Below are 24,893 nucleotides of genomic sequence, written 5' to 3'. Positions count from 1 at the left end.
GGGAGAATGGGATATGATCTCATTTATACTGCTGTATCTTCTGGCTTGAATCCAAAGATGTTATTTGACCACAGGACTTAGTGTGATCTAGATTTATGTTAGAGTACAGTGTATGAAAATCTAATCTGTTTTATTTAAGAGTAATAAAATTATGAGCATTAGCCTTAATATCTTGGGGATATTTGAGTTCTTGTGATTTTTTGATAAAAATAATGTCTGTACTCTCAGTTATCCATAGTAGTCTTCCCTTTCTCCTCTGTACCTCTCTATTGAGTAATGTGCTGTGAAACATTTCTTAAGCTGCTTGAGAGCACCAGTTTTTAATCCTGAAAAGCAATTCCTCTGCAGTTTAAGAACAAAATGTAACACTGAGTTACACGAACATAAATCTGGGTTAACTTCACTAGTTTCTGTTGCCTGTATTTGTAATGATATGACCAAAGGCAAAATTTCATCTTATTTAAAAAACGTTTTTGAAAGTCAATTTTAACCTTCCTCAGAACACTATTTTATATACAGTTGTTGGTGCATAAATCATTAATCATGTTATACAATGCTCTGATAGGGACGTCGATTTTCCCTAGCTTGCACCCTATTTTGTTCCCCAATATTGTAACGTATATGTGATTTATGGTACAAAACATCTTGAGAAATGCTACATCCCGCAGGTGGGTGTACGTGTTGGAAAGGCACCTTACCTCATTTCCTCCCTTCCATCCTGCCTCAGAAACAAGGACAAATTTCAAGCTGCTCTGGTGAGCTTTCCTTCAACCTTCACACTTTTTCCGCATTGCTTAGTTGTGTTTAATAACCATGAATGGTATGCAGTGTCATAAAGGCTGAACATCGTTTGCTCAGCCAGAACCCAGAATACATTTAACATATTGAGAGTGAAGTCATATCAATTCAAATGTTTAGTAGCTATGCATATTAAATGGCTGTTAGTAGGATCATCAAAATCAATACTTCATTTGTCTCTCAGGATGTGACTGCACTGGAGTTTCATTCATTCCTTGTCTAATTATCCCTAATCTGCTGCTCCACATGCTCAGCTAGTGAAGCAATTGAGATAATAAAGTTGTATTAAGGCAACCCGGGCAATAATGCAAGTGTTTTGGATGATAGAAGAATTTTATTCTTTTTGTTGCTTAGTAACAAAAAATATTGCAAATTGGTTGTGTAAAAAAAAAAAAAAAGTTACTTTTAGTCAGGTATTCATATTCTGCATATTTATAGATTATGATTAGTGTTGCTGCTCAGTTTTGACAAGTCACTGTGTTTAGATTTTGAATCCGCAGTAAATCAGCAAATGGAAAAGCCACTTGGCTTGAAATGGTATTTATATATTCATTCATTAAGATCCCAAAGTAAGTGGCAAATATTAATTTGTTTGAGGGCAAAATGATTTTAAATGTTATATATATGGAATGATTTTTTTCTTCCCTGTAGAGAACCCCAAGTATGGTTTTAAAAACTTTTACTGGTATTTTGTTAGGCTAGGCAAGAGACTGTCTAATTGGTGTGAGTACTGGCAAGAGAGGAACACAGAGCATGATACAGCAAGTGTGTATGCACATGCTTAGCTTTCTGTACCATGAGAACATCTCATGTACAGTGAGAACACCTTGAGTCCCTTATACTGCATACAGAGTAGGCCCATGAGTTTGTAGCTTTAGGCCAGTGGATTCTTCTACTTCTTTGTGTGATGGGACAGGTTTGTTGGCCTGGGCCCAGTGAGAAACTCAGAAATGTACTGCCGGATCTCAGCAGCAGCTTCAGTGAGAAGAGCCCAGCACAGTGCCTCAGTAACAGAGTAGAGCTGCCAGTACTAATTTCCATAGAATAAAAACAATTGCATACATAATAAGCATAATCTTTTTTGGAATACTACTATCCTATTTTGTATATCAGCTTATGTGTGTTTTATTCTACAGCCTTAGCCTTAAGAGGTAAAATCAATCTCTGAACTGTAATCCTGACTTCTGTACCTAGTGGGATGGCTGTGGACACCATAAAGCCTATCGCCCCTTAGCCCATAAGAATTAGTGCAGGGTGTGTTCATGTAAGAGATCTGAACTGTAAATAAGGAGATATAAATCTTTGTCTTCATGTGTAGGAGGTTTGCTGTTAACTTTGGTGAGATGACTTCACCTGAGATTTGAGAATTTCAAACAATTTCCCACACTTAAATAATGTTGTGAAAGGCTTGTAGAGGCTGTTACGAATTGTGTATTAAAAAAATATGTTTAATTAAAGTGTTACTTGAAATACCTCTAAAAAAGTAGTATTTGTAAGTTTTTCCATTATAAATGACCAGCCTGGAGATCATTTTCAGTATTTGCAGTTCTTCTGACTTGTTTACTAAATGTATAAATCATTTCCTATTGTTACTTCTCCCAAAGTAGCTTAGTGCAGGATATTTTCCAAGTTGTTTCACTCTCAGTAATAATAACTTATTCCACTTAGTGTGGCTGGCAAAGAGGGGAATTACTACTCTCAGTAATAGAAGTATGACCATCAGAAAACATGATAGTCTAACCCCCAAGTGTTCTAATAATATATACTTCTAATGAACTGCCAGTGTTTTGAGAGGAGCATTCATTTTTTCTGAATGCAGTTGACTAATAAAGCTTGTGTTGAAGTACACTAGAAATCTGAATGTAAATTTTGGGGGTTTTTAAACAATTCACTTTTGAATTTTAATTATTTGTTATATTATTTTAAACAACATTATTTATTTTCTATGTTATTTCTAATGATCTTTAAATAATTATTCATAGTATAAAAATTCAATAGGAAACCAAACAAACTTTAGATTATTGTCTTCCAAGATACCCTGCGTTAATTATGACAGCAAAGTATAGGTAGTATTGATTTGAATTTTAACTGTCTTACAGTAAAAGGCAAAACATTTCAAAGGTGCTGAGTTCCTTCAGCTTTTCTGGGGAGCCCAGAGTGTTAGTGCCTGGAGTAAAAGATTTGAAATGTTTACTCTTTGCTAAAGGTCAGTCAAAATAATTACTATAGAGAAACTATGGCTACTGAAGCAAAGGAAAAACATTTATTTCTGTAGAAAAGGCATTATCAGCGTTATTCCAGGGCTTCCTGCCTTCCCAAGAATTTAGTTATGATTGAATTTTTGTTATATCACAGTTTTATAGAAAAATCATTAATTATGAAACATTATGGCCCTTGGACTAAATTGATGAAACTTCATGTTTTCATTGAGAGGTCCATTTCTGGAGGATTAAAACTCAGTTTCACACTCGGGTAAATTTTACGCATTCAAAATCAATCCCAAAAGCCACCCTCTTATTTGATTTTCAAATGTATTTGCATTTTAAGTACATCTGATAAGATCTAATTACTATAAGCTTTGAGGCAAACTTCTCTCTTTTTTTTTATAATTCTGCTATTTCCTAGTATTTTGTCTTGTTACTTTGAAATATGTTGTGAGGACTGGATTTAAGCAGTGATTTTAGTAGCCTATAACAAGTGTGTAAACGTCCATGTCAGACATGGTTTATGTAGCAAGATGCTGAATTTCTTTTATTTCCAATTAGTTGGGAGGTAGAGTAACTGTGAAAATGCTGTTATAATGGCAAGTACAGAGAAAGCTAAGATGTACTGCTTCAAAGGTGTGGAAGAAGGGACATCAGTGTTCGTGTAAGTACAAGAGGATAGTTCTCTTTTGGGAGCTGGCAGTATCCAATAGCGATTGTATAGTTTATGCTCATATCAAGGAATAGTGTAAGCCTCATCTTAAGCTGATAGCAATATGCCAGTCAGTCGTTTCATCTATCTCTTCCTTAATCAAAAGACCTGACATGCATAATACAGGAAAAATACTGCTCAACCTGATAGAAACCTTTAAATGGCTGAAAAATTCCTTGACCATCCTTGAAACAAATTTGCATTATATTTATTTTGCCTGTAAAATAATAGTACCCCAATATCTGTAGCAGATTATTCATAAACCTGGATCACCAGCCCATCTGGTTTTTCTTCTTACTGTATGTTTGTTTCTATTTATTTTAACTTACTCAAGGGTAGAACATTCATTGCTAACATTGGTAGTAATGGATCATTTCATCTAATAGGTCTATATTCACTCCTTGAATTTTTTCTGCGCTGTTTAAATTACTTTACAGCAATATTCATATGAAGTCTTTCATGTCTATAAACGTTTGAGCTATTGTGATTCAGCAAGCATTGAAATTGTCTTCATTATTTTTCTATTTTTTCAAAGTGTAAGGAAAGTATTACATTGTTTTAATACAAAAATAATGAATTTTCTTCTACAGGTCATTTCAGGACTATGTTACCAGAGAAATTAAAAATACAGTATTTTGAATGCTTTGAAACTTCTGGGGTTTTTTTGCAAGTATGTGTTGCTAAATGCCTTGGACATGTATCACTTTGAATTACAGACTGCTAACCTGAATTCATCCCACTCACTTCCTTAAAGTGAGATTACTTTTTTATTAATACTTGGTTTATTTATGTAACATCTTCTATTAGACCTGATGATCTAATTGAAAAAAGCTATATTCATTTTATCACCTACTTTAATGAAAGATTTGATCTGTACTTCAAACCCTTGTTTCCCCTGTAATCTCAGACTGTCGCGGCTACATAACACTGATACTAGTAATTCTCATGCAGACATGATTTTCCTAAAGCATCAAGGAGTCTCTTGCCATGACTGGCAATACTAAATTACCTGTATGCTGTTTAAAAGAATTTACGTGAAGAGAATTAAAAGGTAGGAGACTACCATCAACAACAGCTTTAACCATTTTCTTTCTCTTTCTCCCTTCTGGGTTTTATCTTGTGTCTTTTGTGTCTCTTATCTTCGGACTTCTGCTTTAGCATAAAATAATGGGTAGTAGGAACTCGGAGAAACTTGCTCTCAGCTCCTCAGGAGTCCTTTCCTCATATATTAGAAATGAAACAGGATCTCTGCTCTTTTGGAGTAGCATTAATAGTTCCTGACATTGTGTGTATGCTACATATTTTAAATTACAAATTTTTGTATAGACATACTGAAAGAGCTTCTCAGAATTGATTTCTCATGATGTTCAATCAATATCTGACTCAAGTGCCTATCACCCTGTTCTCTAATCACTCGCCTGAGCAGTAGACTGTTAAATTCTTCAGCTAACTTGAGTAAGAATATTTTAACGACATCTCTGAAAGCTTAACATTGGGAGTTTGATTTTGCCTGTTTTCTTAGTCTTAGCACTGACTCTGCAAGCTTATAAAAAGTATTTTAACTTTACACAATAAAGTCACATTTACCTGAATGAGACTATCCAGATTCTTAAAGCAAAGATTGAGCAGAAGTATCTGCAGCGTTAAGTCTTTTTATGGTTGTCTCAAAATAGATGAGACTAGTTTGGTCTCCTGCAAGATCACACTACATTTTCCAAGTATTGTGTTAATGGGAAATACTTAATATAATCTGGTTTTCTCAGAAATTAACATTTCATTCATCCCTGGTAAGTCATTATTAGGTGTAGCTGGACATAATTTGTAATGTTCTACCACACAAATGAGCGTGTAGCTACTAATGTGAGATCTACAGGACAGAGTGCAAATATGGTGATGTGGTAAAGTGTAAAGGTTTAAATTAGCAAGAGAAAACCATCAGACTTTCCGTGAATCCCAAGCTAATGTGTTACTAAAGCTTCTAGTTCACACCATCATGTGTTTTGTATATGCCACATATGATATATACAAGATACTTAAGAAATTTTTCAAACTTTGGAGGATATATGGTTTTGGTATCTTGACTCATAATGCAAGGGATTGCTGCTAGGATAAATATAAAATTCCCTGAAGTGGTTAATAGCTTTTGCTATTATTATTGAGTGTGTAAGGATTTATGTTCATGATAAACATCATTACCATTATCATCATTACTATCCTGTATGTTCATCATTATCATCATGTTCTTTTCCTATATCCAGTTCAAACATCATAGATCTCTCTCTTCTGGTGTCTAAATCTTTTGTTTCCAGACCCATATCATGACTGAAGTTATCAACTCCACTTGTTCAGTGCACAAACTAGTCTCATTTTGCAGATGTGGAAAGAGAAATGTTTCTCTATGGAACTGAATGTATTTGGGGGGAAAAAAAAAAAAGGAAAGAAAAGAAAAATAGAGTGAATCTCTGTAGGCATTGCACTATTATGCTGGAGGCTATAAAAACATCCTTTCTGTGGCATATAAAATGTAGCTATGTACCATTTTGTTCATCTTTGTCTCAAAACCTGCTGAATAGTTTTTGGTCACCACAACTTGGTTATGTCAACTTAGAGAAAAAGGAAATACTTCTGTTACTTTTCTACCTCTCTTTCGTCCTGCTTTTACCACTGAATGAATGCCAACAAAATATGCTGTAATTGTTGGTATCTCAACGATTTGTAAACAGTTGCAGAGAAACGTTTTCATAGGGTAAATCAGACTGATAATAATCACAATAACACATGCAATTAGCTTGGAAGCTGATGATAAATTCTGAACATCGTGAGTCATGGAGTGATAATCATCGCTTCTAATGAAGAGCATCTTCTAAGACCTTGTTTAGGATGTACAGATTAGCATTCTACTTTTTGAGAAGATTTGTCAAGATCATGGATCAAGTCTCTCTGTATTTTTTGCCAGTGATGGGCTGCTTCCATATTATTAGTGTTAGTGAATTACATTACCCAGTAACATTTGCAAACCTACTTGAAAAATTACAAAGCCCTTTCTGAACATGCTAGAGAGTATAACAATGGTTCTTCCTCACTGTCTTCATCTGCCTGAAGCCATCAGTGTGCAAGCTTTATTTCTACTTGTAATCTAGTATTCTGTCAATCTGCATTTGTCTGGTGTCCATGTCTTTGTCCATGTGTAAGTGTTGTCACCTGCACTAGTAAAGGTGCTTTGGGGTTTTTCTTCATTTTTTTCTGACATTTAGGCCATTTGAAATAAGCTAAGCCTTACTGTCTGCCAGTCCCATCATCATTGTGAACATACGTTCTAGCACATGTGTTTGTGCATCTGTTCTTCAGCCACGTACTTAGCACTTCAGTCTCCACATCCCATTGCGATGCTCTGCTTCAGTCTCAGCACCACACATGGCAAAGTGGATGGCGTGTGGAAGGAACAAGAGATTTTTAGTAACTACTGATGACCAAAACGTTTTGTTCACAAAGGAAGATAGTTGTAAAGCATAGATAATTTGTAATATAATAATCCAATCAGTTAAATTAATAGCGATACCCAAAATTCTGGTTTTGCTCACAATTGTCCTCCTTATCTGAGTTACGGTGCTTGGATTAGTCATTAAGTCATTATGCAGTGATAAATATTGCTCATTAATTGTATCCAAATCCATTTTTCAGCTAGCTTTTACAAATCAACTTGCTGAAGAAAAATAGCAGAAAGTGAGGTCAGAATATTTTTACCTGTTAAGCTTTTTCATTATTAATGAGACTATTAAAATTATTTAACTACTTATCTCTCATATTTTATCAAGGACCATTCAATGCTTGAAGACCTTTAGCATTCTGGCCATTACTCACCGATGAGCTTATCTGACATGGTGATTGCTTATTAAAGGATTTTCTCTTCTTAGTTTAGCCATATCATTTAATGAGAACTTACAAATGTAAGCAAGGAAACTTTTCTAAAAGACCTGATTGACTACCATTAATTCCTCTCACTTCCAATAAAGAAACAAAGTGATCTTCAGAGATTAAATAAATGACATCTCTTTTCCTAATGCTCTGCAACATATGGCTGAACGGTGAAAATTTTAGATTATGTAGAAAAATTTTCCTGCCTGGTGTGTGCAATTCATAGCTGTCTGAAGTTATTGACATGAGGAATTGTTGCTAAAGCATATATTCATAAGTTAGCCTTGCAGGGATGAATTGTGCAAAGTAAAAAATACATGCATCTTTCAGTGAGGTCTTTTTGAAAACAGTCTTTGCAGTTTGGCTTCAGCAAGAACATTTATAGGATCTAGATTATGCTTGGGGGGAAATTTTCAGTTCCGCAAGACAGTAATTTAATTGCTACTGCAGGATGTATCATTCCATGCTTCCTGTAAGCACTGATCTGTGATAACAGCAGGCACAGTTTTCCAACTCTACATTGTCCTGCAGACAGTTCAGATTCAAGAGCAGGTGTTAATGTGGCAATTAAAGAGGAAAACACAGCAACCAGGTAGAAGGCAAGTCATTTAGATGACATGAAAAATGAGGAAATATAGACTACAGTGATTTAGAAAAAAATAAAATCCAGCAAAGCCTGGATCCCTGTATTTCTGATGGGTCAAATGCTGCATTGTTTGAAACTGAGATGTATAACAGAAAGAAAGAAAAATTTGTTCTTTACATACAATAGTCATGGCTGGTAACAGAAAAATCTGAGAGAAATGATACTGTGGATCAGATGACTATATACAGCTATTTCTGCTTTGCTATATTAGCTGAAGTTTTCCAGGAGAAATTTAGTGCAAGGTAACTTTTTTAAACACACATATATTCAGTTTAGGTTTGTTTTCAGAAAAAATAAGAACATTCATAAAAACTTGTTCAGTGTTTAAAAAAAGTGCATGCGGGAGTCTTATAAAATATTTATTAAAAAAAAAATTTGGTCCTGCAGTCTTTTTAATTTAGGCACTTTTGCAAGTCTTACACGACATGAAGTACATGATGTCATTCTAGTGCAGAATAAGTAAGAGTGGTTTACAAAGTTACCAATAGTAACTATTCTCCATTTTTACTTAGGCAGTCACCTTTTTCACTCAGAAATACGAAAAGGGGATTAACTTTAGCTTTTAATAATGAAAAATAACAAGTAACATCTGTATTTTTCGCTGAAACAGTGACCATAGTCTAGTTTTATTCTTTAATCTCATGTAACCATTGCCCTAACGGCAATAATGTAGAGTGTGTGAAAATGTATTAATACATAATTGACTGACTTTAAAAATCCCTCTCCGTTTTTTTGCAATACGTCCATTTTTGTCCAGGAAGAGAGAGTGTGAAGAAATGTGGAACCTATGGGAAAATAAAATTAAATTAATCAGAAGTATACAATAGATTCAAAGTTACAGTTATTCTACTCAGATATGTTTAAAACATAGATGAAGTCTTGGACAAACAAACAAACCTGGCTTCATTGAAAAAAAGAGATTAAAGTTTCTGCAGCCTGACAATTAATTTGGTGAAGACACCAAAGTGTAGCAGAAATACTCAGAAAAGCTCAGTCATGGTATTAAATTGACTCCTACTGTTTTGCCAAATCTTACTTGTATTAACATCCAACTTATTAATTAATTAGTGAATTATTTCCTCAGTGAACATAATTTATTTTTCAAAGTGTTTAGTGTCCTGAAGGGTTTGACTGGTTTTATGTATCTGTTTCTTCAATGCTATTTTCCAGGTTACTTTTGTGAAGACATTTTAGTGCACGTGTGGTTTTCCCCTGTGTCCATGGATAAATTCGTGGCAAATAGTTTTGGATAAGCTACCTAGTTCACTTCAGTGAGTGGATCCCAAGGTGTAGCTTACATTCAGGGACTCCAGGGATGCAACTTAGAATAAGGCCTCTCATGCGTACATTCGCCATTATCGGTTCCGGCAGGTAACTTTGGTTCAGAGAACTTTTCATAAAATAAATAGCCATAAGTTTGAGTAGGATTATTTGTACATCAGCTTTAGCCACCTGAGATGGTAATTCGTTTGCTTTTGTTGTCCAACCAGTCACCGGAGTGAGACGGGAGCTTCACAGGGAGTGAATTTCCCATCTGCTGACACCTCCCGTCCTCATGTGTATACACACACAGGTAGAGTGTTTTGGATTATTATTTGGGGGCAATGTCTTAAAAGACCTGGTGCTACCTTCTGCAGTCCTTAGGCTACACTGGCTCATTGGAGTCAGAAATTCTCCTGCCTCCCCAGCAGTTCTTAAAGCTCCTCTTGGTAGTGACGCTTGAGTCCTTCACGCTCCCCAGAAATGAGGCCCAGGAAAAATGAAATAAGACAGGAACTGAATTGGGGTCCTGCAGTACCTTAGCAGCTCTGGTGAACAGCAGCTCTCGGCGAGATTGTACCTGGCTGACCTTTAGTGAAGCTCGTGCCTGTCTGAGCCGTCAAATACAGAGATGGCATTATAAATTCTACATCCCATTCTTCTGTATATGCTGAAGTTTTCCCTGTTTAGTTCTGTGTTATATGAAAGTCCTTTTCAGAAGATCTTGGTTTAAAACGAAGTCCGTTTTCGTAAACTCGCTAGATGTGTAAAGCTATTGGTTGTGTGTGTAAAGCTGCCTCAGTCTTATGGCAGATACCGAATCATTACACTAACAAGCCCTAAGTCCCAGGGTAAATCGTTGGCTGGTGAAACAGATAGCTCTGGTGTTTGGAGGCTGCAAAGGGTCTTAAAAGTAAAAACAGTGTTGACATTGACAAATAGATGAAATACTGCCTTGCTGACTTGGTTACTTTCAAAGTATTCTGCAGAGTTTTGCTAGAGTAGTTGCTAAAGAAAAACACACAGTAGGGTTGTTGAAACAAGAGTTTATGAAAAGTCACTAAGACATGTTGAAAGGAAATTGAAGTATTTTCTATTTTCTCGCATTCAGTGAGATCCTTCCAAAAGCATAATGTAAATGCACTGTTACGTATACAATTTAGTCGTGGAAAACAAAAGAGCACCCCTTTGTATCCAAGAACTAGAATGTAGTCTTAATCTAACTTTTTAATTGCCTAATCAAAATACCACAATCAGTTAATTTAGTCCAATTTAAATTGTGTTTACACTTCTGCAAATTATCTAATTATTCCTTGTCCTTATTAATAATGCAATTAAAATAATTGTAAGCCAGCATCCTATTATCTACCCTTTTCTCTGGTGTTATGCTCACTCTCCCTATGCATTGCTCCACTGATTTGAGTTCTTTGCCAGCAGAAGCCTGAAGTTGAGTGTGAGGGTTTCTTCCTCCCAGGGTTAGATACTTAGGTTTTTTAATCCTTCTGTGTAGATGGTATAATTTCCGCTTAGGGAGAGAACCGTGCAACTACACAAAGCTAAACAAAATGCAATGGGAAAAAAATCAAACAATGTAACTAAAGCTCAGAAACACGGGATAAGCAGCAGCCAATTTACACCAGTAATCATGGTGTTACAGCTAGGGCAAGCTAGACAATCATCATCAGATCTTTAAGCAAGTTGCAGGTATGGGCTATGTTTCTTATATATTTTTACAGATGCAGCAAATCAAGATACAGTAAGTTCAAGACACAGCATAACAAGCTCTATGTCCTGATCTGTTTAATTTTTTTTATAAAGACTGAGGCCTATTGCTAGCACTTGGCAATGCCAAACTGAGTGGTCCACAGAGCTACAATGTAAATGAGCACCTCAATCCTTAATTCCCTTGAAAATTAAATTTAGACTTGTGTAAACCTCTTGCTTTAGAGAGTTGGCTGGTAATCTTAATAAATGGAGAACATTACCTTTGTACCAAGGGAAATTTCCTGTTAAGGGAGTCTCTTATCCTCGGGAGAATTTCCTCTGGATAAAGTGAAGCACGTATCACTGAAAGAAACCATGTAGCATGTTATTTCCTTCTTCTGAAAATCTCCAGCTGTTCTTTTGGAAATCAGGTTTATTTGTACTTCATTTGTCTGTGAGTTTTTGAGTGTTCTCTCTTTCACTCCAAGCCACAAAGTGAACAAAATTACGAGATTTATTACAAAAATGCAGTCTGCCCTTTGCAGCAGAACTAAAAGCCCAACGTTTTCTTCAGCAGGATGACAGCCTGGTATGAATAGAAGTCATATTCATTTCAGAATATTGTAGTTACTTGTATTTTACCTTTTACTTATGTACTCTCTACTGTTTTGGTTTTTATAGTTTTCCTATATTCAGCTGTGCTCACTATAACTTTTATTTACTCCTGCGTTATTTTTCTGTTGCTTTTATTTCCTTTCAGCTGCTTCCAAGAGAATATGAACACAGAAACATAACTAGAAAAGAATTCAGACCTCTTGCTCTCTGGTAGCTTTGAAACTAAGCTAAGCATGTTCCTTGACCTATAAGCACTGTCACAGTTTACTTTCCAGAGCCTGACAAGCATCTGCCACTCCAGATGATGATAGGTGAATCTAGGAATGTCTTAGTTAATCAGAAAATTGAGTAAAACTTAATTTTTCTTGCAATTTTTTATTCATTTCTGAAACTAAATCCACTAAATGAGAACAGTTACAAAACTGGTATCTGGGTCACTGGTGGCACGGTTTCTCTGTTTGATTGTACCTGCTTTTACCTGTACTGATTCTGTGTGGTCTCTACCTGTTTTACTTGGGCCTAAGCAATGCCCTTACAAGAAGAGGGGAAAAAACAAACCCTGGGGAATAAATTATTAAAAATTAAACAAAACCCAACAAAAATGGAGAGAAGTGATTAAAACATTTCCATGGAAAAACTACCAACTCTATAGGTCAAACTACAGGTAAAATGCAAAAATACTTGTTTTTTTTCCAGGCAAGCCATTGCTGGAGCTGCCATAGAGGTTAGTGAGTTGATTATTGAAAGGGACGGCTGCCCGTGTGATTCTGAGTAGCTGGAGGAGGTTACCTGTAACAGAGTATGTATCTTGATATGTGACTCACCTAACAGAGTTTTCCCAGGGAGAATATTTTCTGCCTTGCTTTTTTTGCATTGCACTTACATGCTTACCACAGTAGATCTTCACATGGCTGGTTTTCAGCTTAGAGTGCAGAGGACACATTGATTAAAAATATTAAATCTTTGCAGTGAATGGCAACAACTTTCCCACTCTTTTTATTACACCTTTTTTTTAAGACTTTCTCTGCTAAAGGTGGGAAACCTCACACCAGCACAAAATTGAGGGGAAGTGTAAGTGACACACTATGTGTGAACCACGACACTTCTAGTTCAGCAAAAAGATGGTGAGGGGAAGATGCATATAGTGCTGGTCAGGACCAATGGGGTTTCTTGGATCAGCCAAGATATTGACAGCCTGCTGAATACTTTAGGTAAAAAGCGCTTTAAAGTGAAAATGAAACGATCTTTTGTTTTTCTGTTCATATATTTCTTAAATTCAAGCATTTCTATTATATGTTTAAATGCAGTTTTGGACAAGGTTATTTTTCATATGTTAAGGAAATCTGAAATACAAGGGTTATTTGCTCTATTTAATCTCTAATCTGTAGTTTTAACAGTAATAAAGGTATGAGGATTGTGTTCAGAAGTACAGCATTTTGTCCATCTTTCAGGATCAGTAAAATGCTGTAAAGCAGATATGACCAGTGTGGTTTTGAAATAGCTTTAAACTTTCCAAGAGCAATAAGACATGTTCATGGCAATGATTTATTTTTCAATTGATATCTGCTAATCCGTTAATCCTTTACTTATGAAAGATTTTAAAAGATCACTAAAGAGGCTGTGTTTATACGAGTAAAGGCCAAAAGTAGCAAATTCTTGTGTTTGGATCTGGACTCACATGGCTGTCCATATGCAGATGGAATGAGCCTAAGGCTGAGCTTTCCAAAGGGATTTAGAACAGTCCATGCCATCCTTGTTCCTTGTATCCAGAGATGACCGTGTTAGTGTAAACTTTTGTGACATATAAAGTAAAAAATACTGGATTGTATCTTATGTCACATCCTCTGTCTTTTGACACTGCAAGACAGGCAGCAGTTTGGTGTAGGGAAGGAGGTGGAGAAGTGTTCAAAATAAGCTATATAGAAATGTATGAGTGTAGTCTGAGCCTAATCCCACTCCCATCATATGAAAGCTGCTAGGAGCAAAATGAGATCTTCTAGTTAATAGTCAATATCATATTTATTTATTTAAACTTTGGATCTTAGCTGTTCATTTAATATTCAGTATGTCTTTCTGTTTCTTAAATTCACATCCTTAATGAGGGAACCTGCCAGACAAAAGGGGATGTGAAGAGCTTCACTGATACTGCAGAACAGTTGTGACAGCTGAGAAACAGGAAAAGACAGGTTGATTCAATGTGTAAAACAAAGGGAGAAAAAAGATAACAAAGAAAAGAAAGAACTTCATGTCTCCTCTTCCAAAGCTTGATTTATGGAGCAGTTCATTTATTTGTTCTTCTTCTTGTTTGAAATAAAAAGTGAAAAGCCAATCATCTATCCATGAAAAAAATATGGTGTTATTGTTTGATTAATAGCTCATACTGATGTTAGGAGATGCCTAATTATGCATCAATGTTTGCCTCATTATGTAGAGGAGCATCATCATAGCAGATTAGTCTATGAACAGAGAATGGTTTCCTTTTTGATAATTCTCATGCTACAAAATACATAACCCAAACAGCAGTCTAGTTCTTTCACTATATGACTTCTATACACCTAATTTTGGAAGCAAACTGCTTCTTGCAAATAATGAAAGGAAAAAAAAATAAAGATGCCTGACCTAATCTCAAAAACATGGCTCAAACAGATTGCTTTTCTTTACCAATAGGTTGTCAGAGAATTCCCATAGACTGCAGCTTTCTAAAAACCTCTTCAGCAATATTAACTCCATCTTCTTTCACTACACTCCTTGACATAGCAATGACTGCAAAGGTTATACCAAGAACACAGCTAACTTCTGCAAATAAATGAGTGAAACAATTTTGAGAACTACAGTTCTAGCTTAGTAAAGACAGAGACTTTTTAGTATCAAAGTTACAGAAGAAGGGATGTATTTCCACTCTAGACAAAGTTGAAAAAGAGAAAAATCTTTAAATAACAACTAAGAATATAAAATGTTTGGGTGATGGAATGCAGCAGTCAAGAGAAGGAACTGGATACTTGCTTCAACAGTAAGTGTTCTTGAAGCTTATAAATGCCTGCATTCCAGCTGTGAAAAGTCTAGTAATGCCAGGGGCTGTGTTGTAGGAAATAAAATTCAGGAGATATAAAGGATATTTAAAAGTTTACGGCTACATACATAGTTCTAGCATTTGCACTACTAGCAATTTAAGGCCTCTTTCAGTAGGTTAGAGAAACCTCACCGAGTATCTTCGTGTTTTATCCTGCTGCAATATGTAGACCTTAGGCAAATTCATCCCTCCATGATAAAGACTTGGTGCCTCAGAACTCCAATTCCTATGTCAGAGAAGGCATTTTTAAAAAGACAAATGTTGATACAAAAGTTGGAAGAGAAGAGCAACTTCTTGACATAATATCAAACTTCAAGGAGACTAGGGTATTGCCCAAACTCTCTTTTTTATTTTGAAAACTCAGTTTCAAAGCATATTTCAAGGACTTCTCTTATTTACAAGAACAAACCCATGCACTAGGAAAAAGCACCCACTGAACTCTTGAGGAAAAGGACTAATTACAAGCTGTGTTTAGGACCTGATGATTTACCTGGGATGGTTAGCACATAGAATGGACAAGAACTACAGAAGTGTAGCATCTTCAGTTAGGCAGCAAGTTATTCAAATACTCTGTTAGGAGATGGCCATATTCCAATGTCTTTAGGTTAGTAGAGCCGAAGGTTTGCAACAAGTTGTAAAGTCAGTGGAATTACTCAGAAATAAAAGTGTTCAGTGTAGGGAGCTCTACCAGAATTTGATGCTACTTAAAAAGTAATTACATGACTTTTGTGACTTCTATTTTCCCCCCTTCCCAAGGACCAGTATTACTGCGCTCTGCAAATATAAGGTCAGTGCCATCCTCGCAGCAGTGTTTCACGAGTTCTCCAGTACAATCTGTCCTTGGCATTTGAGAGGTTAAAAAGAGCAGTATGAGAGAAAACTGTTCTCTGAAGACAGCACCTACTGTAAAAGTCAGTGATATATTTTGCAGGAAGAACTAAAAATATGTCAAAGATAGTTTCAGGCAAAACAGAGAAAATGTCATTGTAAACACAGGTCTCAAAATCTGCAAGGCTGTTGGCAGTGTTAGGAATATGTTCCAAAAAAGTCTTGCTTGACAGGTCATTGTTTACAATTTTTAACAATTAATATTGTCAGGACGCAAAAGTGTGACTCTGAAAACAAGGGGATGGCATTTGTGAGCAATGTATTGAACTCAAGGAAAGTTATGCTTTCCTGGATTCACTTCAAAATGACATTCCTTGCAACCTGGAAGAAACCTCACAACATGCTTCCCTTGGGGACGAGTTACTGTATAAATACCTGCGTAGTACATAGACCTGTTAAAAAGAATCAAATTTTAATGCAGCAAGGTCACCCTTTTGACAGGCCTGTACTACATAATTGTGTCCAGAGAACAATCTGTAACGGCAGCTGTAAATTTCTTTGTTATCGTACCGTATACTTATCATAGTTTCCCTGATAACTAATCCAGTTACCCAGATTCATGTTTGAGCTGTAGCCACAGTTACATTTGTTGAATCAGTGGTGTAAGAAAGTGCCAAAGCAAGCACGTCCAACCACGGTAAAGTCTTTGTTTTAAAAAAATTGCCCATAAAAAAAGCTTTTGCAACCTCCTCTGCCTGTCTTCTCATCACCCGACTGGGCAGTACGTCTCTGAGCATGCTTGTCCAGGTCACCTGAGGTTCAGGGGTACCAAGGCAATACGGGGAATAAATTCTTCCCAGTTTGGTTGAACTTTATTCCATGAGCCATGCTTCTGCAGTGGTGAAGCTATTCCAGGGAGTGAAATGTTCTGCGAAGTGCCATTCAACATGAGTTGTTGGTTTCTTTTCACCCTTAAGGTGAAAAGTGGAGAAAGTGGTTGATATGTCAAATGGTATAGTGTCAGTCCAGAGAAGTTCTAGGATTGGGCAAAATAAATCTCACAAAGTTCAAAAAGGACTGCTAAATTCTGCACCTAGGTGAATAACCCCATGTACCAGTAAAAATGCGAACTGACTAGCTGGTGTACCATGAAGGACCTGCAAAGGTCATAGTGGATATCAGGTGAATAGGAGAAAGTGGTGGCCTTTAATCACCAGGAAGGCAAACTGGATTGGTGTGTGCTAGGATGAGAGTGAGCAGATAAAATGAAATTATGCTTTTTATGATGATGGTGCTGCATACACCTGTAATTCTGCATCCAGTTTTGGGCTCTGCGGTTCAAAAAGGACGACAAAAGCTGGAGTCTGTTTAGCAGAGGACTAGAAAGACTGTCATGGGCCAAAAGTGTGTGACCTTTGAGAAGAGGCTGAGGAATGTGGGCTTGTTTAGTCTGTCAAAGCAGCAGCTAAGTGGTCATCTACTAGCTGCACACAGCAGCTTGAATTGGAATTGCAGAGATGGCAGAACCAAATTCTTCCTGGACCTGGCAGATGATACAATAAGAGGCAACAGCCCCAAGATACAGCTTGGAAGATTCAGTTTGGGCTTTAGGAAAAAGTTAATCACCAGAAGGGTAGCGTGGCAGTGGATTAGCTTACCTTGAGGTGTAACCAGGGGAATTGTCCTTCTTCGAGTCTCTGACTTGGCTAGAAAAAGCGGCAGCTGAGCTGGTACAGCCTTTCCAACGTTTCTGTGTCCAACCAGCATTTCCAACCAACCTTCTGCAATTAAGAAACTTGAAGGGAAACTGGAGGAAAGAAAGATGACGTACCTAAATTGATGGGCTCACCTTGTATTCTCTCTTCAGACTGATTTGCTTTTATGGTAGCATATACAGGCAGTGAAAGTAAAAATAATGACAGTGCGCTGGAGAGGGCTATTTTGTCAATTGCAGTAGAAAACAAATAACAACTGAAGAATCGTAGGCCACTAAGTTTCCTTTACGTATTTTATGTCAAGCTTAAGACTTAAATTAGACAGAAGCATTTCAGTCATGAAAAGATTAAGCTGAGGTGTTCCAGGAAAAAGGAATGCTCAAAGCCTCAGGAAAGGAATGGAGGGTATCCTTGCTAATTTTACCTGGGAAGATACTCCCGTCTTGCAGAAAAGGACATAAAGTGATGGAGGTCCTTTTCACAATGAGAGCCATGGATGTTGCATAAATATACTTGCAGGTTTTTCTGTACATATTGGACACAATGCTCTCTGCTGCTGGCCGGAGAGAAAAAAGATTGAGAAAAATCTTCTTGAGCTGGCCTCATTACTGTTGCATGTCAAAACAGCCATTTGACTGCTTTAATTTTCACCAACAGAAATAGTCACTTGTAGATTATTTTACTGACCTAAGATCACAGGCTACTGTGGTTTTCGCCACGTTGCTTCATCCTGTATGCCTGTGCATAGGAGAGGCCAGCATACGTTTTCTACTACTGTAAGGTTTTTTCAAACTACTTTTATATGGTTCATGTTGGGAATGGCAGAATAGCTCAAATTACATACTTCTTGATCTATTAAAGTTAAAAAGAAACAGATTTAGTTAAGATTGTTTATCAGGGCATTTAGCAGGCTCTCTTGCTGTTCTTAATTATTTGATAGTTTACAGGTCAATAATACTGTAACAGAGGTTGTCAGTATTTTGGGGCAGAAATTGGAGTTGCTACAGAGGTGCAGAGGGTAAGCTGTTACAGGCATAGATTTGGGATCATCCTGTCTGGCTGTCCAGAAGAGATGCTTAACAAAAGGCTTCATTTTATTTGTATTTTCCTTCCTCTTTCATGGTCCATACTGCAGTCAAGCAAGTCTTGAAGACCAGCTCCAGCTTTCACATCATCTTTTAAATCTCTCTTAACACCTTCTCAGTAGCCTTGGAGGAACATTGCTTGTCACATAGCACATGTTGCCAGGGGGTACCAGTGTGATAATGAAATATTCCCTGTATGTGTCCCAACAGGAGAGAAGAATTGCAGTTCTGCTTTTTACTACTGTTATTTTTTTTTTTCTGATAAAGGCAGAAACTTGATTTCCAATTTCTTTCTGGGCACCAAATTAAGTAACTGGGTACTCTGCTTGAGTAGATCTTTAATTACTATGACCAGGCAATTGTGTCTCTGCTATTCTTTTAGGAAAACTTCTCCAGACTTTAAATGAAGACAGAGAAGGCCCACACAAAGCAATTACAATGGAGAATTTGTTTACAGACTATCGCTAGAAGAGACATAATGTTTCCCTTTGTCATCACTTGTCATAGCAGTGACAGCCTGTAAACCTCCTGCCTGTGCATTATTCTTTTTGTCACTGCCTGTGCCAACTCTTGCCCTGGCAGATGCCTGGCATGTATCAAACATATGATTCATGGATTCATTTGATCAACATTGTGAAGAAAAGAATGATGTATTTTCTTTTCAATTACAAATTAGACATTTAGTCCCCATATCTAGTGACAAGGGCTTTGGCTTCTTCATATCCAAAGTTCACCATTTATAGCTCACTGTAGAATTTAAATACTGACTTCTCTTTCATGCCTAACTCTGAAAGTGAAATTTATGTAATATTACAGCATATAAATGAAACCACCCTACCTCCCTGTTTTATTGTCATGGTAAGCTTGCTTGAACTGTTTCCTTTGGTAATAAATGGGCAGAATGCATTGTCCCCTGGACATTTAAAGGCCTTTTTATTACAGGTTGCTTTCTATTTTACCACATTATCATTTCTTTCAGAGGATTTCTTTAGAATTATAGTTTTGCTCTGACATTGATTGATGCATGTTTATTTGGCCACTTGAGTTTACTTGCTTCTAAATGTATATGTGCAATATATAGGCTTTGTGTGTGAGATGCTTCTTCTGGAGTAATATTAGCAACACAATAATTGGGAACTGTGAGAAAGTACAGTTGTACTATAGGAAATAAAATATCATTTGGTTTTCTGTGAAGGAAATTTATGGAGTTCTGTGAAAAAAGGCAGTTTATTTTGGTATTTTTGGGAAAAGACAAAGTTAAAAAAAAAATCAAAATTTGTTAGTAATCGCAAACATCTAGATCATTTGTTAATCAAAATTATTCCCGTACAGAGAATTCTAAAGTCTTGTCTTGTCTGTTTTAAGCAATACTTGAGCTGTGAGATTCCCAGGTATTGTCTTTGTCAGAGCATCTATGTCTTCATGACCCCTGGCTCGAACACGGGCTCTTTTATTAAGTACCTAGCCTTTAAAGCCAGCTGCTGACCAGATCCTGCAGAATTGCCGTTTTGCTTTAAAGAGTCTCAGCTATGATAATACCAGTATGATGAGTAATGCAGGAGTGGCTTTAATGAGTGGTTCAACACGAAAGATATGTTTTTACTGCTTACATAAATGGTAGAAAATACTGCAGTTTTCTTTAAAACTACTACTGTTCTGCTGTCTCTGGCTGTTACTCTGTGTTTATTTATGCTTTTAGATATTGGTAAGATTTGAAACAGATAGTGCCACATGACATTGCAGGGGAAAATACAATATGAGAGCACGTTCATATTGATTTAAGTTAAAAAAATCATTACTTATAGATCCAAAAGGGATTTTTTTTCCTCCATTTTAAGATATTTTCATTCTCACAAGCATATTGGAGTTAGTCATTGAACTTAAATACTTCATGATGTTTTTGTAGTTATTGAGAATTTTTCCCAAATAAATTCCCAAACTGTCGTCTTGGCCAAATCTCAAAACTAATTATATGGTAGGTATTGTTACTGGTATCCGTTTGACTATGTCATGACTTATTGTTAGGATATTGCTAATATGTAGCTGTTTTAACAAATCTAGATACCTTATGTATCTCTAGTAATCCGTATACTTTGATTTGTATGTAGACCTGATCTTTTTATGTCACTTGTCTAACTAAGTTCTATAAAAATTAACACTTACTACTTTTGTTTTCTTCCTGATTACTTCCAGATATGTCTAAATGGGGATGCATTTAGAATTCTGTGTGAACAAGACATGCAAATTTTGTTTGTATCTTCTGCTTTTTTGCAAGTTGTTCTTTGAGTGACAAGGAGAAAATAATAAAATTATTCAATCATGGGACTAATTGAGTAGATGAAAACAATTTTGGGATATGTGGTTCTGGCATCAAAAGATGCGCCGAATGTTTTAATAAAGTTCTTCACAGATCAGAAGACATGCTGTCTGAAATGTGTGAAGAGCTATCTGAGAGAAAGGGAGGAAAGTGGTATAGAAAGGTCTTGTTTGTTCCACAGAATTTCAGGTATTATTCTGGCCAAAAAAAATTTAAATATTTAAAATTTGAGAGGCCTTTTTTCCTGAGTTTGCAAGGAACCTGAAGCAATGAAAGAACAGTATGAACTACCATTGATTTCAGGGACTTCAAGCTCCAATACAACTGATGACAATCAAATTACATTATTCAGCTCTTTTGTTATTTAGCAATTGATATAAGAACAGAAAGGAATGTATCGTAATATGATAGTTTACATAATCTCTTCCTGAAGTGTTTTCCTGAAAAGATAGGCACTCAGCTTTCAGAATTTGCTCATAGCGAGATGTGAATGAAATTAAGTCCTTTGTATGAGACTGAATTTCACTGAATTTATTTGGCCCAAGACAAGTGATAACAATCAGAATGCATGAAAAGAGTGCGTTTGTATTAACTCATTTAAACATCAGTGGTGGCCATATTCAAACTGCCTATTGCAAGGGCCTTACCTTAGCCATTGTGACACCTAACTAGTGAAGGTCCAATTCAGGTGTGCCTGGAATTTTTATACAGGCAACAGAGAGCCTACCAACATCACGAACAACTTAGGTGGACCAAGTAAGACTCCTGCTTCTCTCCATCAAAGAGTTTAGGTGCTTCCTTGGTAGCTGCCTTCACATACAAAGAGAGAAACTGCCTAGAACCAGCTCACAGGGAATAGTAAAGCAATCATATCTGATCTATAGCCACATTCAGAGCTACATAGTAGGATCCTCTGATCAACCAGTGTGTCATCAGGAAACTCATCTCTGAGGGTGGGCAGGTGAAGATGGAGGATTTGCACTATAGCCAAGGTGTTAAGTGCTTGATTGCATAGTTGGAGAGCTGTGTTCAGGCTGAGTAACCTGAATCTCCCTACTAGTTGTCTGTACAGTGTGCAGCAATGTGGTCTTGCTCTTGGTGCAGGGTTCATATGCACTCTTCAGTGCAAGACTTGTGGGTGGAAGAGATCAGAGGGGAAAGGGTTAGATGACCTTAAAGAACTACAGGAAATTTCCAGTGTCTGCATTCCAGTTCTAACAGAAGCTATGGTACCTAACAGATTAGGTTTGATTTGCTTTGGAAATATGTAATATCCTGTCACTTTGAAACTGTTTCATTTTTCATGGCTATAAGATGATACAATTTACAACATAGAAAAAAAGTGCAGATTGACAGCCCTAACAGACTTCCTTATATTACCGTCAAGGTCTTTGTATCTTTGTTTTTAAGGTCTATTTCCCTTCTTCTGTATTCCTACGCTATGGGAATAGCCTCAATAGAGCTCATAAAAACAGGAAATCAGTTTGGTAAATATACGCTTTAGACAGTCTTGCACGTGGGCACAAAATGATCTAAGACTTGATTTAAACTCAGTTCAGCCACGACCCTGAATTGTAGCTGGTACCTAAAATGAGTCAGAGTGGCACACAGCCCTTGTCCTGTGAATATGGTTGGTCATACAAATATCATCACTCAAAGATAGTACATCTCTTGTCATCATGACTGTTGGGGGATTGTACTGGTTTTTATTGAGTATGTAAGTAGCAAAATGGGATGAAAAAAGGGATACCTCTTTTCTTCCTATTTCATAGAGTCATAGAGTCATAGAATCATTTAGGCTGGAAAGGGCCTTCAAGATCATCAAGTCCAACCATAGATGAACTATATTTCAGAATTTAAATCTGTGTATCCTACAGTCAGCCACAGAGTAGAAGACAAAAACATTTGATGTTTTTCCGAATGTCATTCTTTTTTTTTTTTTTTTTGTCTCAGACTTGGCCTTTCTCACTTCATCTAATACTTCTCCCAAGTAGTTCTATGAACACAAACCACTCTCTTGACACAGCAGGTCTGCAAAGCATTACGTTTCTCCCTCCCAAAACCCCTAGTCTGTTCTGTAATCCTTGCATGCTGATGTTCCCAGGTCTCAGGCTGATGTTCCCTCTTCTATGTCAGCATACATCAGGATTCCTCAGTGCAGAGAAGCATCCCATGCAGTACTCTCCCACTAAATATGTATAACTACAAACTAATGTTTCTATCTGCTTCCTAATCACAGATTCACTAGGGTTGGAAAAGACCTGTAAGATCATCAAGTCCAACCATCAACTAACACCACCATGCCCATTAAACCATGTCCCACAATGCCACGTCCACACGTTCCTTGAACACCTCCAGGGATGGTGACTCCACCACCTCCCTGGGCAGCCTGTTCCAATGTTTCACCACTCTCTCAGTAAAGAAATTTTTCCTAATATCCAGCCTGAACCTCCCCTGGCGCAACTTGAGGCCATTTCCTCTTGTCCTGTCACTCGTCACTTGGAGGAAGAGACCAACACCCACCTCTCTGCAACCCCCTTTCAGGTAGTTGTAGAGAGCGATGAGGTCTCCCCTCAGCCTCCTCTTCTCCAGACTGAACAACCCCAGTTCCCTCAGCCGCTCCTCATCAGACTTGTGCTCCAGACCCCTCACCAGCTTCATTGCCCTTCTCTGGACACGCTCCAGCACCTCAATGTCCTTCTTGTAGTGAGGGGCCCAAAACTGAACACAGGATTCGAGGTGCGGCCTCACCAGTGCCGAGTACAGGGGCACGATCACCTCCCTACTCCTGCTGGCCACACTATTTCTGATACAGGCCAGGATGCCGTTGGCCTTCTTGGCCACCTGGGCACACTGGTAATTTGCAGATAGATTTGGAAAGTCTTGTGCATTGGTCAGCTAGGAAGGAAAGCAGCAGAGACAAGAAGGAGAATGTGCAGGAAGCTCTACTTCAGGGGAGCTTGATTTTATTTTAACATTAGATTCTGTACTCTCTCTACCATGATTTGTTTGCTTACTGTCTTTAATCTATGCGTCAGCCTTATACGCCTGAGGGTACTGCTAAATGTCCCTAGCAAACTTCTTGCAATATCTAGTGATGCAAGGTCTGGATTGAGGCCTGTACTGACCACACATGTCCAAAGAATTAGTAGGTGATAACCTGGCAAACCCATTTCAGTGAGACTTAGCTTACAGCCTCTAGCATCACTAAATATGGCTTATCACCAGTTTTAATTATTGGAGACTAAGCTTTTCTCTTCCTCTTTCCCTGCAGAATGAAATTATCAGATTTTTCCAGAGCAGTGAGTCTGACAAGCTGAGGTCAAAGACAAAAGATCAGTATTTCTGTTGTAGATGTATTCAGGAAGAGGCAAAAATGTAAGGTGGTTTTTGTTGTTGGGGGTTTTTTTTATGATTCTTTGTGTGTGTTTCTAGTCAGAAGAAAAAAAGTTCCCAAAGGTGCTGTTTTGTGATAGAAACAGAGCCAGGTTATGCTTATAAGAGAATCTATCAACTGCTCTACATTTGCAGCTTAATTTTATTAGGAAGTCAGCTGTCCATTTGCTTCACGCTGGTATCCAACTATTAAGATCTTCCTTCATGTCTGTTTCCCTTCCCGTTACAAAAACAATCTAATCATGCTACTTTAGTGCTTTTTAAAAATTGCTTTCCACACATAGTTCTTCATAATTAGTCGATGTAGAAAACCCACTTGGAAAGGACACCGTTTATAAAACGGCATGCCAGAATGTTTATCTGGCCTTGGGCTGCAGGAACCAGAGGATGGATGAATATCCTGCAGTTGTTTTGGCCATGATTATATTGTGGATGGCAGGTTGCCAGTAGCAACTGCAGTAAAAGGTCCAGAGTGTTAGTGGCTTCCTCTGTGTGACAAAACAGAGAACATTTGCACTTTCGGAACCATCTCAGAGAGGATTTGTGGCAGATTTTGGAGGACTTGAAGTAACAAGAGATGGAAGTAGATAAGCTGCTTGCAGGTTGTGTGCCAACCTGTCCTTCTGTT

At 37.3% G+C, this 24,893-nt stretch overlaps 1 protein-coding gene across 1 annotated transcript in view; it reads left to right on the top strand.

The window, feature by feature from the left end:
- Window positions 1–24,893, top strand: part of GALNTL6 (polypeptide N-acetylgalactosaminyltransferase like 6) — a 476,207-nt gene that overhangs the window by 365,044 nt on the left and 86,270 nt on the right. The gene's annotated exons all lie outside the window — the stretch shown is intronic.

Source organism: Gavia stellata, chromosome 5 (genome assembly GCF_030936135.1).
Source record: "Gavia stellata isolate bGavSte3 chromosome 5, bGavSte3.hap2, whole genome shotgun sequence".
NCBI classification, from domain to species: Eukaryota; Metazoa; Chordata; class Aves; order Gaviiformes; family Gaviidae; genus Gavia; species Gavia stellata.
The sequence above is the reverse complement of the archived record's forward strand: the minus strand, read 5'-3'. Positions and strand labels throughout refer to the sequence as shown.